This window comes from Orycteropus afer, unplaced genomic scaffold (assembly GCF_000298275.1).
Source record: "Orycteropus afer afer isolate SDZICR_OR568_19922 unplaced genomic scaffold, OryAfe1.0 scaffold00220, whole genome shotgun sequence".
NCBI classification, from domain to species: Eukaryota; Metazoa; Chordata; class Mammalia; order Tubulidentata; family Orycteropodidae; genus Orycteropus; species Orycteropus afer.
In genome coordinates, this window is record NW_006921807.1 from 3,073,459 (window position 1) to 3,080,794 (window position 7,336).

Genomic DNA, 7,336 nt, shown 5'->3' on the forward strand with positions numbered 1-7,336 from the left:
CCCAATGCAATTTGTTGTCTGATGTCTTGACTGCTGCTTCCATTGCCCCATACCCTAAATTAATAATCAGAAATACTGACAGATGTAATGGAGGTGTCACAGTGCCTTTAAATTCCATACTCAAAAAACTCACTGCCGTCAAGTTGGATCCAACTCATAGTGACCCCTCTTTGGATTTCCAAGTCAGTATCACTACAGAAGTAGATTACTCAATCTTCCTTCTGAGCAGTGGTTGGTGGGCTTGAACCACCAGCCTTCTGGTTATCAGTCAAATGGCCTAGGCACTATGCCACCAGAGCCAACTAATATTCTGAAGCCAACAAACCTGGGTGAATTTTCTCATGAAATTTTGATTTTTTTCTTTTCATAATACAACAACAAAAATTTCCTTATTCATAAAACTCTTTAGAAAAAAAAATTAACATTTGTTACTCATAGTCTACATTTTTGCAATATTCTTTTTTATTCATGTAACAATGCAACAAGTATTTTCTCCTTATGCTTATTTTTTTCATAAACATAAGTTTAAAATTAGTATATTAATCCATTTTATCTATATAGTCTTTACTGATGGAAATGTAGACTATTTCTAATGACTATAATAATTATTTTGAGTAGTATATTTATGCATAAAATTTTTATTCTATATTTGTTTATTTTCTTAGGGCAGAGTACTAGAAATGAAATTTATGGAAAAAGGACAAAATGTAAACAATTTTAAGGCAGAGCAGTCTTACCGGACGATCCTCCAAATAAACTACTGATTTAAGAAATATCTGGTCCCATTCTGGAAAATTTACATTGGTCATGCTGTCAAATCATTTTAACATAATAATATGTAGTTTTTCTGTCTGTTCCTCTTAGATAACAGATAAGCATCTTTTTCTAACAAATCATTTGAAAGTCATTACACTTGGTAAAGACTATTAGAGGAAGGCTAGTCAAGAAGTCAATCCATGTGACAAAGCTTTGGCTCTCAGCCATTAGCAGTTTCACCAGTGACTACTTAAAAAATAATAATAATAATAAAAATAGAAAACTGGAATCCAGCACATTTGAAACCAAAAGCCCATGTTTCCTAAAACTTCTATAGGTTTCCAGACACTGTAATGTTATATTGATCATTTAAGCACATTAAGTTGCACTAGAATAACCAGGAGTGAATTTTGTAGCTCTAAATCTAAAACACAAACAAAAGAAATTATTCTTTTTGTAGCTGAAAATTGGTACAATGCTATTAGATAGAAATTGTACTGCAACAATATAAGTAACCACTATAGCACAAAAGCAATGAAAATTGCTCCAATAATATTGAGAACAAAAGTTTCTATGGAAAAAAAAAAATCAGACAAGATACAATAGATCAACAGTATTTTCAAGTGACCACCTAAAATACAGGAGTCAAAGAAATACCATGCATTATTTCAGTTGGAGACAACTGTTATCTGGGTATGGAAAATAGTCAACAACCAAGATGGAACGTGAGAAACAATGGGGAGTGAACCACTAGTTTAAAAAGCTAGAGACAAGCAGAACCCAGAGGAATAACAATATTTAGGCAGTCAGGCAGCAAAATAGCAGCACTGGAGATCAAAGATATATTATCTTAGAAAGAAAGCACAGCTACTATAGTGGCATGGTTGGTTATGTACCTGGAATTCATTCCTCTTTTCTAGCACAGTTGTGCCTTCTGTCCTCATAAACACCTCTCCACCCGATTCAGCCTTTCTGTTCTCAAAGCAATTCTCAGCCCAATCTTCATGTAATGATCTTGTTTCTAACCAGTTATTCCCATCCTGGAACTTTCATTAGTATTTCCTGGCTGGTCTGCATCTTGAGAGCTATCTAGCTCACCATCACCCTTAGCAGCAATGTCTACTGGTCTCTGTCCTGGTCTTTCTATGACAGTATGTTCAGAAGCCCCAGCACCAAGACTCTGTGCAGTTCCAGCCAGAGCTCCTTGCCCACATCCATCTGCACTTACAGCCTGAGTATTGCTCTGGACCCCAGCAGTATTGGCAGCCTCTGTGTCCTCCCAAGTAGTATGTCTGCAACATATTTCTCAGCCATGCACATGTGGAGAATCATGCCAACAGGCAGCTGCTGATGTATCATGGGCTTCTGCTGGCAGATGCTATCAACACCGGAGTTCAGGAACACCTGCCATAAAGAGAAAGTGAAGCTGCAGGAGCTCAATGACAGCTTTGGCAACTGCAGCTTCAAGATGTGCTTCTTCAAGCAGAAAAGAAGCTCCTGCTAGCTGAGCTAGAGTAGCTCAAGGGCCAGTGAAAATTTCTCTTGGAGAACCTCTATAAGGAGGAGATGCAGAATCTCCAAGAGATGGTACTAACTCCTGAAAATAAATGCCACTGGAAACAGAGAGAGACACTCTGGTTGAGGACATCATGGAATTCTGGGAAAAGTTGTAGGAAGGGAGAGGAAACCAAGAGCTCTTTGCAATTCTTCATACAGGCTGCTGACAACAACATTCTTTGGTATGTTTAGACCTTGAAGGTAAAATGGAATCCTTGCAAGAAGAGATTGTTTTTTTGAAGAAACTTCATAATAAGGAAATCCAGGAGCTGCAGGTATAGTTTCAAGAACAACATATCTAAATCTGTGTGGTCATTTCCAAGTCTGACCTCATTGCCACCCTGAGTGATACACATCAGTAGTATGAAAGTGTGGCTGCCAAGAACCTTCAGAAGCTGAAGAAAGGTACAAATCCAAGTTCTCTAATCTCTCCAAGGCTGCTAACCAAAACAATAATGTCCCATTTCAAGTGAAGTAAGACTCAAAAAAGTACTGATGAAAGGTCCAGTCCCCTCATCTTCAAAGTGTATGCCCTTAAAGGAACTCATGAATCTCTAGAGTGTGAGATGCATGAAATGGAAGAAAACATTGCTGTTGAAACCACTAATTGCCAAGACTCCATTGGCCATGTGCAGAGTAACATTCAGAACATGAAGGAAGAAAGGCTTCTCACCTTTGTGAATACCAAGTGCTCCTGAATATTAGAAGATTTTTGATAATGAAATTGTCACATACAAGAGGCTGCTTGAAGGTGAAGAGAATAAGATTTTTCTGCTTCTATGAATTTTTTCTTCTCTGAGTATGATACTCAACAAAACTTTTCAGTGTTATAGTGATATTGAATAAAAATTATACTCTGTGCAGCAATATATTGCCAGCTAAAATAAAAATAATAATAATAATCCTATATCTTAAATAAACATATTTCAGGCACTTTTTTTTTCATTTCTTAGGATCACAAGATAGATTTGAAATAGGAATAAGCCCTATTTCATAAGAACACTCCTAAAATTATAGGGAAAAAATTACAACATAATCTAGTTTACAAAGAACACGTCTGCTAAAATAATTTTAAAAACATTTTAAAATACCATTAAAACTTTGTTTTCTAGAAAGGATCTGATCAACTTGTTTCTGCTTCAATTGTTTCTCCTTGGAGGTCTTTGAGTTTCAGTAAGATGGCAGAATAGGCAGACAAGCTACACAGGCCCTCTGCAACAAAGCAATGAGAAACCAATTGAAACCAATAAAGAAGATGACCCTGAAACTCTGAGCTTTGAAGGCAAGGATAAAGAAATGCAACACAATGCAATGCAATGCACTGTTGTCAAGTCAAATCCAACTCATAGCAACCCCTCCTCACGTTTCTGAGGCAGTATCACTATGGAAGTGCATTGCCCAACCTTCCTTCCAAGGAGTGGCTGGTGGGTTTGAACTGCCAGCCTTCTGGTTAGCAGTCAAATGCCTTAGGCACTATGCCACCAGAGTTCTTAAGGATAAAGAAGTGGATTAAATACAAACTAGTAGAAAAACCTGAAAGAAAACAGTAAGTAAGGAGACAAACAGAGTTGCAGGCTGCCTGCTGTCCTGAGAGCACAGCCATTTTGAATACTTGGAAGTGTGTCCTGTTAGCAACATAAGAATTGGCTCAGCTCACCAAGGACAACATGGGCAAAGACTTCAATGTTCAACCTGATAACCAAGAAGGGAAATAGCTAAGAAGGAGACAAACAGACTTATGGACTGTTGGCTGTCCTCAGAGTGCAGAAATTTTGAATATTTGAAATTAGCATGGTCATTTCGGATATATGCATGTAGCATTCTGACTGGGACAGCCATCTAGGAATAGGTTCCACTTGTCAAAGACACCACAGGCAACCACACTGGAGGCAGACAACTAGAAAGGTATATTTCCCTTGCTACTCTTTGACTCCACACACTCTTGATGAGCAGAGGTGTGGCCATCCCCTGCCTATACCAACATGGGTGCCCTTCCCTGCCCTGTACAGCTTTGCTTTTATTTGTTTGTGTTTAAATTATTCTTTTCATCTTCATCCTTTCTTCCTTTTTATTCATTATTTATTTTTCTCTTTCACTTCTCTGGTTCTTCCCCCCCACACTTCTTTTTCCCTGGTTTCCTCCTTCTGTCTTTCTTTCAGTTCTTTCCATACCTTGTTTTCCTTTTTGTAGTTTCCCCATTCTTCTTTACTATACTTTCACTCTTGCTTTTTTCTCTGATTCCCACTTCCATAGATACTGTTCATTTTTCCTCATTATCTTTTGTAGTTTTTAAATATATTTTAAATTTTTTTCTTCTCATTTACTATCCTTTTTTTGTGATTGTTCCTGTAGGTTTATGTGGTTTGAATTTTTTGGCCTCTTGTTTTAAATTTTTTATTGGTTTACTCATTTATTTATTTATTTTATTTTTGTCTAACTGAGTGGGAGACAATAACATTCCCACACAACCCAACCACACATGCACCTTCTGCAACCTCTGAGTGAAGGCCACTAATTGCATTTGCACAAACTAACCAACAGCAGATCATGGCAGATGCCAGCTCAACTACCCTAAGATACTCTTTATGAACATGTAATAGAGATCTGTGCACACACTCCCATTCTCAATCACTGTCACATCCCCCAGGAGGAAGATGGTGAGGGTATAAGTGCTAACAACTAGGAAATAAAGGAGCACAGTTCCCTCCTCACATAGATATAGCAAAACCAATAAAGAAAAAAAAAAAAATCATGGGCAAATTAAAACAAAATACAAGCACAAATTAAACATAAATACAAAAACATTGAAATATCTTGGAGATAATTGACCATACCAGTCCAAACAAAGAAGCAAGATAAAGTAGAACAAACAAGGAACAAGCACACAAACCCAGAAAACATCCCTGAGGAAAAATAAGCATTGGAACTCACTGACAAGGAATTCAAAATAGTTATATTTAGGTACCTTCAACACATTGAGAGACAGATCAAGGAAGAGGTGGACAAGATCAAGGAAAATGCTGATAAAATTAAGGAAAAAACAGAAAAACAACTAAAGAAATTTAGGAAACACAAGAACAAATTGGCAAAATAAACAATACACAAACTAAAAACAGAGACAATACAAAAACAACAAATAGAAATCCAGGAGATTAATACTAAGATTTCAGAAATAAATAATACATTGAAAGAGAATAGGAGTAGAATTGAATCAATGGAAGACAGAATGAGTAAGATTGAAGACAAGTTCCTCAATATTACTTTGTTAAGAGATCAACTAGAAAACAGATCAAAACAAAATGAAGAAATTGAGGTTCACGTGGGATACCATCAAGAAGAATAACTTACAAGTAGTTGGAAATCCAGAACAGGAAGAGACAAATAAAACCACAGAGAAAATTGTCAAAGATATGTTGGAAGAGAATTTCCCTAATATGATGAAAAATGAGAATATATCCATTCAAGGAGTTCAATGAACCCCAAACAGATGGACCCCAAAAGAAAAACACCAAGACATATCATAATCAAATGCACCAAAACCAAGACAAAGAAAGAATACTGACAGCTGGACTGAAAAAACTAAAATATACCTACAAAGGACAACCAATAAGACTAAGCTCTGATTCTTGGCAGAAACCATGTAGGCAAGAAGACGATGGGATGACATATAAAACTGTGAAAGAAAAACATATCCATCCAAGAATTATATACCTAGCAAAACTGTGCTGCAAATATGATGATGATGAAATTAGGAGATTTCCAGATGTGCAAAAATTAAGGAAATTTGTTAAAAACAGACCAACCTTATAAAAGATGTAAAGGGAGTCCTTTGGACAGAGAACCAAAGACAGCAAACAACAACAAATGATTAACACCCTTGGTGACATAACCCAGAACCTAACTCCATTTTATAAATATTCAAAATAAAATTAGTTTCTAAGACTCTAAACAGGGAACCAGAGATTGCAATTGGTAAATGAGGACAACTACAAATAAAAGAGAGGGGATAAATAAAACTTCTAGATGGTGAGGAAATCAAGATAATTGAGAGACAGAACATACTGTTACAAACTTGGGAAGAAAATTTTAAATCATAGTGTAACCTCAAAAAATAAATAAAACTTCACATCAAAATAAGAAAGATGATGAATGAGCACAAATATTTAGCAAATACTAAAACAATAGCTATGAAGGAGATGATAACATGGTTCATAAACAAAATGAGCTCAGCCCAGAAAATTACATGGAACAAAGAAATCAGGAACACTGCAAAAACAAAAAGAAAGATAACAAAAAGACATCAATAAATTCATACTTGTCTATAGTTACACTGAATGTAAATGGATTATATGCACCATTCAAGAGATGGAGAGTTGCTGACTGGATAAAAAACATAATCCATTAATATGCTGTCTACAAGAGACACACCTTAGAGGAAAATACAAAAATAGACTAAAAATCAAGGGTTGGAAAAAGATATATTGAGCAAATGACAATCCAAACAGACCAGGAGTGTTGATATTAATTTCTGACAAAATAGATGTTAAGACAAAAATGACCATAAGAATCAAGGAGAGACATTATATAATGATTAAAGTTTCAATTGAACAAGAGAACATAACCATGATAAATATCTACACACCCAGTGACAGAGCCCCAAAATACATAAAGCAGACTTTAACGGAATTGAAAAGACAAGTAGATGACTCCACACTAATAGTATGAGATTTTAATAAACCACTTTCAATAAAAGACAAAACAGTTGGAAAGAAACTCATCAAAGATGCAGAAGAACTAAACAATTCAATCAATGAAACTGATCTTCTAGACATCTACAGAGCACCTCACACAACAACAGCACAATATACATTCTTTTCCAGGGCATGTGGAACATTTTTCAGTATAGACCATATGTTAGGCCATAAAGTAAGCCTCAATAAATTTGAAAAACTTTGAAATACTGCAAAGCATCTTCTCAGATCACAATGCTATAAAATTAGAAATCAACACTAGGAAGACCAAA

At 35.9% G+C, this 7,336-nt stretch overlaps 1 pseudogene; it reads left to right on the forward strand.

The window, feature by feature from the left end:
* The first annotated feature begins 2,106 nt into the window (after positions 1-2,106).
* Positions 2,107-3,159, forward strand: LOC103203648 (annotated as a pseudogene).
* The last annotated feature ends 4,177 nt before the right edge of the window (positions 3,160-7,336 follow it).